Raw genomic sequence first — 15,996 nt, 5'->3', positions numbered from 1 at the left:
TGGTAATCCTTCAGGAGGTGATGGCAATATGATGAATAAGCACACCGGTAGATTTATACCTGATGGTAAAATGAATTTTTTTTAGCAGGAAAACACAGAAAGTGATTTTATTTTAAGTGACTTGCTTGAAAGTCAGAGGACAGAGAATTTCCACAGTGAAGGTAATGGAACCAGAAGAAGTGCTGAGTGCCATATGATACCTATTTGCAGTGGATGGAAAGCAAAGTGAGTAATAGGAGATGTGGTGTTGGTAGAGGTTCCTACTGTGTAGTACATGCATCGAAGATGGGGTACAGCTGTGGTGATCAGACTTGGTGATCAGTCCAGGATGTTATATATGAGGCTGAGAGAGTTGGGGTTGTTCAGCCTGGAGAAGAGAAGGTTCCAGGGACATCCTATTGCCACCTTCCAGTCCCTAAAGGGGGCCTACAGGAGAGCTGGGGGGGGACCTTTTACTAGGGCATGTAGTGACAGGACGAGGGGGAATGGCTATAAACTGGAAGAGGGCAGGTTTAGATTAAACATTAGGAAGAAGTTTTTCACTTTGAGGGTGGTGAGGCACAGGAACAGGTTGCCCGGAGGAGTTGTTGAGACCCCATCCCTGGAGATGTTCAAGGCCAGGCTGGACGTGGCCTTGGGCAACCTGGGCTGGTGGGAGGTGTCCCTGTCTATGGCAGGGGGGGGGGAACTCGATGATATTCAAGGTCCTTTCCAACCTAAACCATTCTATGATTCTAAGCTCTGAGAAGCTGTTGGAGCCCTGAGCGCACCAGCCAGGTCTGCACCCTCTTCCCAACTCTGGACGTTTGGCTGCCCGTGCGTGAGGCTACAGGGCAGGTGTGATCTGGGCTCAGCTGGTTGGGGAAGAGCTGGGAGATGCCTACTCAGGGGCTCCCTGCTTCCCTTGGATGCCACGGAGAAGGCAGGAATTCCTCCTTAGCTGATGGCAGAAGGACCTGCAAAAGGGAAACCTTAAGGGGTTATGACTAAAAGGCTAAATTTAAATAATAAGTCTTTTATTTGTTTTCTGTGTGTAACAGAACTTCTAAACATCCCACTCTTCTGCTTGCCCATATCCTTGACATGCTGAACTAGAGGGTTCTGACTCGTGGTAATCTTTGTCTGGTAATAAGCCTAAATTCTGCTCGAAGGTACCACTTGCATGTTGGTGACACATGTTGGCCTGCCACAGCTGAGAAAGTGCTGAATGGGGGGAGGGGAGACCTTTCTGGTGTGGTCACTGATGGCTAGGGGGAGAAATGGAGGTTTCTGGACAGTCCTTCCACATCTGGGCAAGGTTGTGTTATCCTGTGGCGTGGGCAAATAATAACAGTTGGAGCCATTAAAGTTTGCAGCTACTTAATGCAAATGAATGTTGCACTTACGTGGCCCATCTAGAAATGAGGAAATAGAAAATATGAATAATATTGGTTGCAATTTTCTTGTCTGTGTGTGGAAAAACCTGGCATCAGTGACTCTGACATTGTGTGCCATATGGAAGAAAGATGTCGGAGCAGGCGTGGATATCTGTGCAAGATCAACAAGAGAGCTGGACTGTCTACACAGTGCTGTGAGGCACAGCTTTCTTCATGGAAGAAGGGAAATACATGTGTGACCCATAAGCGGGAAATAAGGATGAAGACAAATGTCTGGAAGATATGTGTTAATTGATAAACTACCTATAGGAAAACAAGACTCATTCTAAGAATGAAAAAATTATGGGCAAACATCTAAGAAAATAATGAATATGGTACACTCGGGATGGGAAATGACGTTCTGGAAAACAGTGACTGAAAAGGGTTTGGGAGTTGTGGTGGAAGGGAGCTCACAGTGTAACGCTGCTGTCAAAAGTGCTAATGTGTTTCTTGAATGAGAGAATAGGACCAACCTCAATAAGAGAGAGAATATTCATTTGAGATTGGTATGGCTATTTCTGGAAGACACTCCAACAACACCAATAATTGAGTGGAAAGAGTTTGGATAAACCATAAAAATGATCAAAGGAATGGAAAAGTATGTCTCAAAAGAGCTCTCAAAGCTCAAGCTCTTTAATATCAAAGAGAAACTATAGAGTGTCTCAGTTCCTGAACATACCCGCCAGGGATGGAGGGAGGACGGGGTGACAGAAGGGTTTTCAAGCAAGATGAAAGTGTCCAGAGGAGAGCCACGAGGATGATCCCAGGGCTGGAGTACCTCTCCTATGAGGAGAGGCTGAGAGAATTGGGGCTGTTCAGCCTGGAGAAGAGAAGGCTCCGGGCAGATCTTATTGTGGCCTTCCAGTGCTTAAAGGGGCTCCAGGAGAGCTGGGGAGGGACTTTTTACTGGGGCATGTAGTGACAGGATGAGGGGGAATGGCTATAAACTGGAAGAGGGCAGGGTTAGATTAAACATTAGAAAGAAGTTTTTCCCTTTGGGGGTGGTGAGGCACCGGAGCAGGTTGCCCAGAGAAGTTGTTGAGGCCCCATCCCTGGAGGTGTTCAAGGCCAGGCTGGACGGGGCCTTGGGCAACCTGGGCTGGTGGGAAGTGTCCCCGTCTATGGCAGGGGGGGGGTAACTCGATGATCTTTAAGGTCCTTTCCAACCTAAACCATTCTATGATTCTGTGATTCTATGACAAAGGTATAATGAGATGAAGTCACCAGAGTTAGAAGCCAGGCCTGAAACACTTCCAAGATCAAGACTATTCTGGCTTACTAACAGTTACATTTTTATATCTATGCAAAGGCTGATATGCATTTTCTACTATAGAAACTTAGTAAAAAATACATATATTATATATTAAGAAATACAAATTCCAAGCAGAATTGATGGAAATTAGATCCTTGCCTATGTTATGTGCTAACCAATGATTAGCCCTTCAGTTTTGTTTATGATCTTAGAAGTCTCTGAATCTGTGCCAGGAGTGTGGATGCTCACTTCAGCGAGGGCATGCTGGGGACATAGTTCTCACTGATAATCCTGGAGACAAAGACGTTGCTCTTACAGTTATGGCACTACAGTTTTCTTACCAACTTGAGCTACCTCTCTATGTATTTATTTCAAAGTGTGTTGTTTCTCTCTTTTTCTTCCTTTTTTTTTTAAAAATCCTGAGATCTCTGAAACCTCTTTAGCCCTAGGAAAAGAAAATAAATTGTATTTATCTCTAGAGTGTCAGGCTTTGAGTCAGACATACTGAAGCAGCCCGTTCCAAAACCCAAATTAAAAAAAAAAAAAAATCCAAAACAACAAAAAAACCCACCCAAACCAAATAAAAAGTTCAGGGTGAATCCCTAAATAATATCCACATAGATATTATTTAGCGATACATATATAGAATATGTAGTAACTGCAATGTACCTTTTTTTTTTTTTTTTTTCCATGCATTGTGTCCCCTGAAACACAAAGTATATTGCTTTCAGATGATCTGCCTGAAGTTACTTCTTTGCCACTTTGTATGAAAGCGGGGGGGGAAGATAGGATAAGTCTTTGTAGATTTTGCATGGTTTGTGCTTAGAAAGGTGTCTGTATGGATTCTTTAACCGATCACAGGAGTGAACCAGACCTGCTCAGCACAGAGCTTTATTTCATTTTACCATATGTCACAATTCATCGTGGGTCATTGTGGATGGTTCCCCATGGTGGGATCGGTCACCTTTATAATTTTTCTTTAAAGCAAGTGTATTGCCCCCCCCGAAAGAAACATGGGTGTTGCTGCCAGCTGCAGCCTTCCCAGAGAGTCTCCCCTAAAACAACGTACCTGCTGCCATCAGCAGCTGCATATGGGACCTGCAGCTGCTCTGAGCGCAGCTCCTTATTTCAGTGATGCTTTACAGTGGTTCAGGAAATACCTCAGTTATAGACACCTTCAAATAGTACATGGCAAAATCCACTAAAAAGTGTACTCTGCGAGAAGAACAGAAACAGGCTGATATGCATACGCTCAGTTTGGACATTTTTAACTGGGGTACTTCTATTGACAGAATGAAAACACACTTAATGTTTTGCAAAACAGTTAAAATTATCCTGTTGAATGGATTTGAAATGCTTAATTAAACACTGTTATTAACATAATGTCTTCCTAAGAGAATGCAGCTCGGATGTTTTTTTTTTTTTCCATGGCACGAGCATTTAAAAATGCAGAGAGAAGCAAATGAAAAAGGCTCAGAGAGTGCTTCCTGCATAGAGCTCTGTTCAGTGCTGCCTTCTACTTCCTTGTAACTCAAACTGAATCAATTAAATAAAATTTTAACCCCCCTGAGTCAAAGAAAACTGGAAATAGAAATACTGGAAACTGATTTGAAAAACAAATTTCATAAGCAAATGCTATTCAAGAAGTCCATGGGTTTTTCTGTTAAATTTGCTGGTTTTAAGAAATGTTGTTTTTAAAAAAAAAAAAAAAGTTATGCAATATTTCTTCTATGCAAATGTGTATACTGCATGAGCATGCACAATTAATCAACAAGGTGTTAACTATCTAGCTAGTCAAGAGTTTTAGTAGGTCTTTACTGTGCAAAATACTGGGGGCTAATTCATGCGTGTAGTTCTGCTTATGAGTCTGTTCATAAATTACAGATTAAAGGGAATACTGAAGATAAAAACCTATATTGAAGCTGGCAAAATCCTCCTTCAGTTTTCAGTGAATTGCTATTTTTCCATGTACAAGAAAAGTAACTTTTTTCCACTCTTTATCTTCCCTCTCTGTGGTCATTTGTGTATTTCTGCACTTGGGCTAGAAAGCACGTGAAGGCTTTCTGAGCCTGCTTTAATGGAGAAAAAAGATTTTTTTTTCTTCTGTAAATTGGGAGATGCATAGCATAGTGCAACTTTGGCATTTGGAAAGCTAAACAAGAGACATTATTTAAAAAAAAAATATCCCTTTTGCATTTCAGGGGACACAATGCCTGAGGAAAAAAAAATAAAAAATACCCCCCTCCCCAAACAGTCTCAAAAGACCTTTATGAGAGAGGCTAAAACTGCCCGCAATGTAGACTGCAGAAACTTCAAACTATCTAAATAAAACACATGCAACTGTAATGGGGGAGGTGGGCAGACTCTACAGCCAAATAACGCCTCTAAAGAACCCTTCCTGTCTCTATCAGAAGTGTTTCTGATATTAAGAAGATGGCCCATAAACTATGAAAGTGCCGGCAAAGCAACAAAGGCACTTTAGAACATGATGAGCTATCAATTGCTTTCATCATGTGGCTGAAAGTCAAAAGAAAGAGCGAGCTGTATAATATACAAAGATATGTAAAGTAGGGGGGGGCAGTAGACAAAAATATGGAAAATGCTAACGCATCCATTTGGGAAAATAACAAATGTAATAAAATGAACAATTTTACTGTTAATTTTCTAGTGACTGCAATCACTACAAAATTGATAGAAGTGCTGTAGAAATGTAGGTTGGAAGAAAAATGCTGGTATTACAAACCGTGATCGTAAATACTCTCTCAATTTCTTATCTTGTTAACTATGTAAAGCAACCGTTTGCTAAACTTGCACAAAATTATAGAATATTCTGAATACCAGCAGAAGATTAGACACTTGGATACGTGTAGCCTAGAATTACTTTTTTGTGATGCGCTATAGAGAGAATTTACAGGGCAAATCAGAAAAAATTACAGTCCTAGGTTTGAAGAGAAATATTACCAAATCTAAATCAAATAAAATCTAAACCCTTAAAATCTTTCAGGAGTTATAAAAGCTTCAGGTAAATAAAGATTTTATGTCAGTACTACATAATAATTTTATTTACCTCACTTGGAAATAATTTAGCTACCCAATTGAAGCAGTTTAAAAACCCAGCTTAGGAAATGTACCTTGTTAACATTAAAATCACGCAATGATAGATTGTATAGAGCTAATTAAAATAATTTCAGAAAAAAACTTAGGTGCTAGTAGACTAAACTAAAAAGCAAAATTTGCACCAAAATATCAACGAGCCAGATAAATCAAACAGAATCGAAACAATCTAAATCGCGGGCAACACCGAAAAAGGAGTATTTGAAGTTGAACAGAAAACTGGAGCAAATAAATTCAGAAGAGCAAAAAGGTAAAATACCAAAGTAAAGAGAGTTTTAAAACTTTACTGCTTCCCAGACCAGTGAGATAGATTTGCAGGACCATTCGAGCGTAAAGGAAGACAAATATCTCCAGTGCCATGTAGCAGTAAAACACGAGTTTTTAAGTTCAAGCAACGCAGTGGAAGTTAAATGCACTGTAGAAGAGGTTAAATGTTTTGGTCCTACCGAAACAGTAAGCTGTTGTCCTATTCATCAGGCTCTAACGAAATGCAGCTGGTCTCCCTTGTTTTTCCGATCTGCAGAGAATATAGGCAAAGCTTTTGGAGTTGTTTGTACTCCCATTTGACGGCTGAGCAGCCTGCTTTTAAATATCACCTCCTCCCGAAAGTGATGCAGAAGCATTTCCTAAATTTTAGCTGACAAAATTGTAACGAGGATGGACAGTCTATTCTTCTCTACTTGAATTTCTGCTTTTTCTCAGTGCTTTCCCCCCCCCCCCCCCCTTCTCCCCCTTCTCTGTTTCACTGTTGCTCTGAAAAAAATCTGGTGGGAAGTTGACCCTCAGCCCCTCCTTTTTCTCCCCATTTCAAAACCATAGGGACAGACCCGATCCAGCAGTTTTCAGACAGGGATATTTTTGGTTGATGGCAGCTAGTTTTTTTAGTCGCTCAGGTAGAAAAACGGTACATAAGAGGGGAACAACGGAAAAGATGTGCCAATTAAAAAAATAAAATAAAATTCTTGTGCTCTTTAGTGCTTGTTTAGGGCTGGTTACTGCAAGTTTCCGTATCTGGCAGGCTCGCTCCCTAGAAGGATCATTATAAATGCTGGGCACATGCACGAGCAGCTCCTCAGCGGTTTCCTCAGCACGGGAATAGCGGAGTTTTTCATTGATTAACTCCACTCCAATGATATAGTTCTGTGGAGCAACTAAAAGTAAGAACATAGAGGAGGAACGGCTTTTTTCTTAAGCTTGATAACGGTGGGTACAAAAACCAGATGAGTTTTCCAGAATGTGGACACAATTATTCGCAACATATCGTGTCCTTTTATAATTTCAAGGGTTTAATTATACATTTCAATGGTATATTAATAATTTTTGTTGGCTATTTTACAGCCATGTGCGTGTCATGTGTGGCATGAAGGGTTTTTTTTTTTTTATGCCTACTTGGTTATGTTCTGTGTGAGGGGATAGATAGAAATAAGTAATCGTTAAGCTATTTAGCTGCTGACAAGACGTCTCGTGTTTGCAGCCTAGGGCACGAAAAGTTTTAGATTGGAATAAATGACAAAGCGTCGATGGGTTTTTAGAAGCTGAACGCTCAAATTTGGTTTAACAGCTTCAAGAGTATTCATATGATAAAAGATGATGGAGGGGGGAAAGGCCCTGATGCGAAATAGGACTGCAGTCCCTTTGCATTTCTCTGCGTGGTTACAAATCTATTGTTATAAAGACATTTTTTTCCTGTTCCCTCAGGATCTCATCAGGATATGTCCTGGGTTGGAAAAAAAATACCTCTTTTGGGAGGTCTTTTTATTATTATTTTTTTTTTCCTCTGTAGGCCTCCCAAAATGCGGTAGTTTAGGTGAGAAAGACAATCCTAAGGTACTGTGAGCTGACTTTACAGGACTGGAAACATTTACAAAAAACGTGGGGCCATGAGAATCGCTGCTTTGGAGTTGGAATGACTCCTCACAACCCACATACTGGAAAATTTTGTAAACATCAAAAGTTTAAAACTTAATTATTTTTTTACTACTTCCGATTCAAGGCACTAGCAGATTGTGAAGTTGCTTTTTTTTTTTTTGAGTGCTGTCTAGAACATACTGTACGTTTTGCCATATTTGAAGTCTTTCAGCTGCCATCTATTCAATCACAGATTTCTTCTGAGAGGGAACGAAGATATGGCAGACTGTTTCTTTCAAGTAAGTTATCCCAACTCTTCACTGACTCAGGCCATTTATTTGCTTAGTTTAAAATACCGTGCTCTTGTGATTGTCCTGGATGACTGATTTCCTAGGAAACTCCTGTTGCTAGCAGCATTGTATGTATATTCCGTAAGTGGGCTGATTTAATTATTTTTTTTTTTCTTTCCTCCATTAAAAATGATTTTCTCCATTTTTTTTGTACTGGGGTTTTACCTTTCCAGTGTTACCGCTCCGGTTCTCCTCTTCCATAGTGAAACAGAACAATGAACAGACCATGGTCATACAATTTAAAAAAGGATTTGACACAAATATGAACAGTAAGACTCTGAGGGGACAAAAAGCACATAACTGTGCTTTAAGTAGGTAGGTAGTCTATTAAAGCAAGGGAAGTTATTCAGGCAGTTCAATGTGACCATGGGCTTGTGTGTTTTCCTGATTCAAGGTCATTTTTTCGCAGAGACAGATGTCTAAAGTAGTTTTACTTAAGTCATGATGCAATAATTCCAGATTTCCATGGAGACTATCAGAGTTGGAGAATAAAATTTGACCAAAAATCAGCTTTTCACAGAAAACTTATATAACCATATAATATCACTATGTAAATACAATGCTGAGGGGTGTTACTACTGTAGTAAACTGATAGCACTAATATAGTCTTTCAGCATTTAAATGAAGCTCCACCAGGGTGAACAAGGGCTGTTCACATCTTTTTGCTTCAAACTGAATAACTTTATAAATCAAAGAAAACTTTCTGCATCCAAGATGTTTCTTCAAATTTTGTTGCAAAAAGAGATGTTTTTTTTCCATTCGCTGCCCTGATATTGTCAAATGAAAATGTGTAAGTGCCTTCAAAGATGTAGTAATTAAGAACTGAATGTTTACATCATTACGCGGTAGAAGAGCTAAGTAAGCCGCACATTTGTTACACTCTTTTAATGTTCTTTCCTAAGATGCGTGCTGCTGTAGTATGCCAGGAATAGGGAGAAGATGCGATCAGGAATTAAGTTTTTAATGGGAAACCAGACATTTGTGGCCAACCTCCGTGCTTTGTGAGCCAGCAGAAACGTACAAGGACTCAGCCGGGTATTACACAGATAATTAGTTATTTGTTAAGCATACATGTAACAATATGACTCATACCATGGAAGATGGGGATATTTGGGGGAAGTGTGTGCGCATAGGCCGTTCTGCTTGCAATCCTTTGAATGTCTAACTGGAAGTTAGTTTCCCCATTTGAGTTGAGATGTGTGTAGATAACCTTACCTAAATTTTGTGACATCAAATTAAGTAACTAAATCCAGTCTGAATGTTGCTCAGCTGTTGTTACAGGCAAATATAGCAAAGACCAAAAGGTTTTCAGGAGCTATCACGTTTGGTGTTAATATATGAGCAAAATTATATCGCAGAACATCTGGGGATCTCTGTTCCTGCTAAAGGAAATGCTCAGTGCTTAGCCTATGCTTTTCCAAACAGCATCCAGAGCGTTAGCTTGGATCCTGGACTGCTTAGGGATTACCCACCACTGGAGATCCCACATGAAGGAAGGACGTGTCCCGCAACCAGAAATGTCGGGGGGGAAAAAATGTGTCTTCTGTGAATTACCTGAACGTGCTTGAGATGCGTGAGAAGCAATGTTTGAGGGACCAGATGGAGACGAACATGATGAGCAAAAATAACTGTGTGGTGCTCCGAGTACCTTCTCAGAATAGCTCTGAGAAGAAACCTAGAACAGCGGGAGGGAGACAGGCTTGCATAAACATAAAATATTTCTGAGGCTTTTGAAAGGACAGATGTTTTTCCCTTGTTGCTCTCTGCTTGTGTTGCTTCACTTTTGTTGGGTGATGAATGTGAAGTGGCACGCTTAGCGGTAGAACTGGTTGAGTTTTGGAGGGCCGGAATGTTCTCAGTTGTTAAAATTGACATTTATCACATGAAGAACTTTAACAGCAACCAAATTTTCCAATTGAAAGAATTTCAATTACAAAACTTTATGTGCTGATATCTGCAGGGGAATTTACAGCATCAGCAATTTCCTTTCTTTTTGAAAATGCTTTTCTTATTCCATTTCAAATGTTCAATTTCAAAACGTTCCGAGTTTATCTTTTTTTTTTCCCATTTGAAATAAAAAATAACTTAGTCAAAATTTCCCATAAAGGAAAATCTTTTTTTCAGTCACTGCTGTTATCTGAATTAGGGACAAATTCTGCTCTTAACTTCTAGCCTTGAGGCACCAAATTTACATCTCCTTATATTGTAGACATTTATGGGATGCAATTAATTTTCTCATTTAAAAAAGAAAGAAATCCCAGGGATTTGTTCTGTGCTGCTTTGAAATGAAACTCAGCTGTCACTCTGGAGACTGTTTTAGGTTGTCAGACATGATGCAGGAGGGCTGGTTTGCATTCACAGTACCAGCTATTGTAGCCTTGTGAAAAATCTGGTGTGTGTGCGCATTTGTGTGTCTTTCTCTTCTCTGATCTCAGTCAGCATTTCATTTTCTCCCTGTTTGGCTCATTGTGATTTCTATTGTTGCAAGTTTACAAAAAAAACACCCTTATTTATTTCGCCTTTCCTTTTTTCCCCTTGTTTCTTCCTTCGTTCCATAGTTGGCACATCTTGGCTTTTCTTCCTCTTCTTCTGTACTGTCTCATGAACATACTGTTCTATGACATTTGTTTTTCCACACTTCTTTTTCTATGTGACTGTTTCCCTTTCCTCTCTTTGATAAGTTTTCAGGCTCTCTTTTATGTCTTTCCTTTATCTACCTGTTTTTTTTTATTTATTATCCATGTTTTTTTTGCTCTCTGTCAATGCCCCCTATTTCGTCATCCTCTCCATCACCTCGTAATTTCTTCTGGCTCCCTCACCATACCCTTCATCACTGTTTGTTATCCCCAACACGTACCGCTGTGTGACACCCTGACTCTTTCACGCCTCCCTCCTACCTGTGCCTGGTGCCCTCCTCACACGCACATCTTCCTGCAGGTGTCATTAGTTGCCCGAGGACTGGGATGAGACAAGAGAAGGCGTTTTTCTCCTGTTCCCATAAAGGATCTGGATATCTACGTGGTCTGTTTGCCATTCAGACAAGGATCAGTGTGCACCCATCATCTGCAAAGTCCGTTGAATAGGCTGTGGATAGTTACAGATCATATTTTTTAGCTGCCTTATAGTAGGATTTGATGTCTTTCATGGGTATATGAGACCAGACTCCTCTCGGCAACGTCTCTTTGCTTTTGAAGTTATGTTTGTGTGACAGAAAGCAGCCTGATCCATCCTTGATTTGCCACATTTTTTACAGTGCGAGCATGTAAGACTTTTAATTTATTTATTTATTTTCCCCTCAGTTACGAATGCCTTTATTGGGAAACCATTGCTGTTCGGAAAACAGTTGCAACTTGGCTTCAGCTGTTTTTTCTAATATACGAATAAGAAAGTGACAAGCCCAGCTTAAATAAAAGTTGCTGTTATTTGCAAGACTGTCACTGGTTTTAGTAGGAAGAAGGTTCTCTGCTCCCGTGACATGTTAATATCAGCAGGTGATCACGACATATTTGCTGGAAGGACAATCTGAAGGGAATGTTACAGAATTCACATGAATGCACTGCTGCTCGCTTCTAAGAGGAGAGATAACGCATGTCTTTGGGCAGCGATACAGCGTGAGGATGGGAAACCCTGTCTGAGCAAAATCGTATTTCTGCGTTTCCATACTTTGAGACTCTTAGAAGCTTTCTGGATGAATTTGAATCAATGACACATCTAATCAGACATTTTCTGATTAGAAAACTTTATATTTTTCAGATACAATGAGGTCTGGGAATGCAAATATGAAATAACTGGTAACTAACAAAAATGTTTTAATAGAAGGAACATCAGAGTGGAAATTTGCAGCTAATATACCTAATATTTTTAAAAAGGCACAGATTATTACAGGCAAATAGATTCTTATCCATACATGACAAAATGGATAAAAATAATTATTAACAGAGTAATGAAGTGTCTGAAACATCATGATAGGATGAAGTTCGAACACTACAACCAGCCATGGAAGAGTTCCTTAGAAGGGCTATCACCTCTCAATGAGGTTTCTCATTCTCTTAAATATGAGGTCCCGATCCCTCCTGGAAACAGATCGCTTGGATAAACAGATTATATCTGATCCAGTTCTTGCTTGTGTATGGGAATAGATGTAACAAATATCTCAGAAATACTGCTTTAGGCACACCTGGCTTTGCAAAAATCAGTGGAAGGCAGTTTAAGATCATTATTATTTCGGCGGTACATCTCTTGCTGCTAGGTCTGGGGAGATGCGCTGCTACAAAGAGTTTTTTTATGTAATAAGCGATGGAGAAGATGGGCATACTTAGAGAACTTCAGGGAAGCCTTAGCATTTGGAGAAGTGACACGTGAATGATGCAAGTGAAATCAGCCTGATTTCTGCTTTTGAGTGCAATATTGTGAGTAGTTGTGTATGTTTTGGTAAAATTATACTGTGTCAGTTCAGAAGAATGTCTTGTCTTTAGGCTCGAGTGGTCAGGTATTTCATGGTCCACCCTCAAATCTAAGGAATCAAAGACTGCTATCTCACTGGAAGCAGACAAAAGGAGTGAAATCCACACAGGGCTACAGGTTAGTACTGGATATACTGCGGCGTTCATGCAACATAAAAACCCGGCACCCCCACCCCCGTGTCGATATGCTACGGTCGTTATCACCACAGCTCCTCTCATTCCTTTTCATTGCTGGCAAATTTATAACGTGAGTTTTCTTTACCTCTCATGACAATTTAAAGCCTTTCAGCCAGATTTGACCTTATTTCTTCACCCATTGCCCTACATTTCAGAACGTTGTGACCCATATGAAATGCAATTTTGCTTTGCAACGCAAATGCTTTATTTCTCAGGTAAGAGAAATATAGAGCGTATATTGATCACAGAAATATTGTGAACATCAGAGCTTTTCAATTGGAACAATATTAGGCAAAGTATTGATTGAAAGACTTAAAAGAAATAATAATCCATACCATCTTTCATGATGTTTATTTACTAACGGCAACAACCCGTGAAGAGTTAATCCTAATATTATTATTTTTTTTTTCTTTCATACCTAATCAGAAAGGGGTTTAACTGAAGGCTAAATGTTTCAAATTTGTGTTATAAACTTCTCTGGCTTGCTCCTGCTTTCCTAGAAATAAGAGGTAAAACTTTAGAGGATGTGTCCTTAGTTAAAAGTTTTCTTCGCTTGCCTGAAGAACAAAGCCAGCAAGAGCTAACCAGGTAGAGCAGAATGACACGTGAGGAATAACACAGGGAAGAAAGAGGCAACAGTGACATAAACTTAAAGGTGGCAGACATACGTTAATTACCGCCAGTAATATTTTCTAAATAGGCTACTTGTCACATCTGTTTCAGCTCTGATCATGTCTGTGATAGGTATTCGGGACTTTAAATTGTAAATGTTTTTAGGGAAGGGATTTTCGTTACTCTTTGAAGTACCTGCTGTATTTATGATCACTGCAAAGCTAATACATGGCGCATGACTATGCCTCAAAATGTCAAATATATGCACTACATACATATGTTCTATATACATAAAATGAGGTTTGGGAAGTGCTTCAATATTTTCCCGTTGAATCCTTATATTCTTTGCATTTTAAATTACAAGGTCTAATGATAGTTGTGACCAACCCATGAGAGGAAAAATAGTAATTTAATTGAATAGCTAATTTGCATTCTACATTCATAGCTTTGTTTATTCACATTACAGTCATAACGTTTTTCACACCTTAGTGATTTACTGCACATTGAAGGATATATTAAAACAGGCTGTGCTGTTGGTATCTTGGAACCTCCTAAATGAATTTTAATTGTTCTACTACATCTACTTTCTAACTAAACACAGAAAAGGATTTTAAGTACCCTGTGTTATTCAATTAATGTTTCCACACGTCTGTCTGTTGCAACAACATTTTGTATTGGACAGTGCTCAGTAGTGCTACTGTATGTTTTCAGATAAATCAGTACATTTTTTGTTGCAAAGGGGTTTGAAAGGGAGTGAAAAAATCCCTCACAAAACCAGCATTACAATAAATTTTTCTTCTTTTTTTTTCTATTTTCTACTATTTAAAACTTAAAGCTGCCAGAAATGAAGATTATTGATCTAATTGCCCTACAAAAAATTATCTGAGCTTGTCATCCTCCTTCAGCAAAAGGAGTGGACATTCTTGGAAACTTGCTAGGATGAATCTTAAAGCATAAAACTTCTTTAGCGTTTGTGCGAGAGCCACAAAACTGCACGGACATGAAATCAAGCATCACATTTAAGGAACTATTCATTAAATTCTTCAAATAGTCAGAACTCCCACCTTTTTATTTTCTGGACAAGAAAGGCAACAGACATCTGATCCTTGTTAATATCATCAGTGTGTTTACAGGTTTCAAAATTTTATGCACATCATAAAAACATCTTGTATAAATCTGAACATATACAATATATAATGTTTATGAATAAGAATTGCTAGTACTGGAAGAGGGCAACAAAATATTTTGGAAATGGCTTAAAAAAACCCCAATCTAACATTCAATGAATCACTCCTGAAACAAACCCCAAAATTTAACTCTCCACAACAAAGAAACTACTTATTTTTTCCCCTATAATAGAAAGAATTTGAGGCCCGTACAGGACAAAACTCTAAAAGCAGTAAAAGTGTGTTTCTTATGAAGAGATATTTATAAGTTGTAACTGTACAATTTCTAAAGGCAAACAACTTGAAAAGCAGAAAGAAAACACTATCTTGCCCGTAAAGGAGAGTTACAGAAATTAATATTTTCATTTAACTAAAACTTGTTGTCTCCTTTTTCAATATATTAATTTTTTTATTTCACAAAAACTAGTGAGTCATTGTTATCCTTCACATTTCAAGTGGCCACTGCTATTATTTTTAAAGTAGATGATGTATATCTATGTGTGCGTATGTTTAAGCAGAGTGTTTAAACCATAGATCTCTCTGGTCCCTGTATTTTCATTTTACCTTGCTAAACAAACCCATATTACACCTACAGTTCTCGCTGGAGCTCTATCTTCCTGAAATATTTTGTTGTAATTTAGAAAAACAGTAAAGAAAATAAATTTATGAATCATTTATAAATAAAAGCAAAAGATCCACGTAAGTAACAAATAATTTACTCACCCCAGGCATGTACTGAGGAGAATGCACTCCCAGGCAGATTTGAAAGGCACAGCTGAAGCGCGGTACATTGACTGGCAGTTCTGGCTTTTCTCATTGCTAGAAATGCCTCTGCGAGTCAAGTGAAGATAATCCTGCTAAATCCTGTGATTTATCTAGAGCTTCCTAGGTAACTCGGGTTTTAAGGCCTTTCTATAGATCTATTTTTCTTAAAAACAAACCACCGTAAGGAAAGCAGGTAACTAGCATTTAGGCGCCCTGGCATTGTAGTATCAGCCTGAGGGCAGCAAGGGACAGCAGGATGCGCTCCGCACGTTTTCTTTAGCTGCATTAGAAATGGGACATCCAAAGGCATTTACCACATACCTTTCTGATAGGCCTTCCGCTGTCTGTATTTTTAATGTTCAGGTTCGGCTTCCTTTTCATATAAATCAGAAGTTTAATTCACCGATTGAAGGTTAAGATGTGAGAGGTCTTGCTTATATTGAATATCCAAGACCCGTTGGCAGGGGCGGTACTTTGAAAGGGTTACCGTGCCCCTCCCCCCCCCCCCCACTTTCCAGTGCGATGTGAAATGGGACTAGTGCTGTCGGTTCACATGGCCCTTTGTACTTACACAATAAAAGTTTCTACATCAAGTCCATAAGACAGAGGAGACTCAGTGTGTACTCCTAGAGGAGCAAGCAACGGTTAATATGATTTAGTTCTACTACGTACAGCTATGTTTCTGCAGCTGTGACCTGTTGGTTACTTGTGTTGTGCCTTTGCTGTTGGCAGCTGTTAAAAGTTGAAAGCAAAAGCCTGAAGACTGTATTCGTTATTGTCTTGACAGCAGGTTACTTCTACAGACCCATCGTAGAAGGAAGTCTACTGGTTTTG

At 39.3% G+C, this 15,996-nt stretch overlaps 1 protein-coding gene across 1 annotated transcript in view; it reads right to left on the bottom strand.

Moving 5' to 3' along the window:
- Nucleotides 1-15,559, bottom strand: part of ASIP (agouti signaling protein) — a 32,961-nt gene extending 17,402 nt beyond the window's left edge. The window contains exon 1 of the mRNA XM_009892098.1: nucleotides 15,484-15,559. The gene's annotated coding sequence lies outside the window, so the exon portion shown is untranslated. The remainder of the gene's footprint in view (nucleotides 1-15,483) is intronic.
- Nucleotides 15,560-15,996: the final 437 nt, after the last annotated feature.

The sequence above is a fragment of the Charadrius vociferus genome, unplaced genomic scaffold, assembly GCF_000708025.1.
Source record: "Charadrius vociferus isolate BGI_N301 unplaced genomic scaffold, ASM70802v2 scaffold409, whole genome shotgun sequence".
In the NCBI taxonomy this organism is placed as follows: domain Eukaryota; kingdom Metazoa; phylum Chordata; class Aves; order Charadriiformes; family Charadriidae; genus Charadrius; species Charadrius vociferus.
This window is presented reverse-complemented; position numbering and strand designations above follow the sequence as displayed.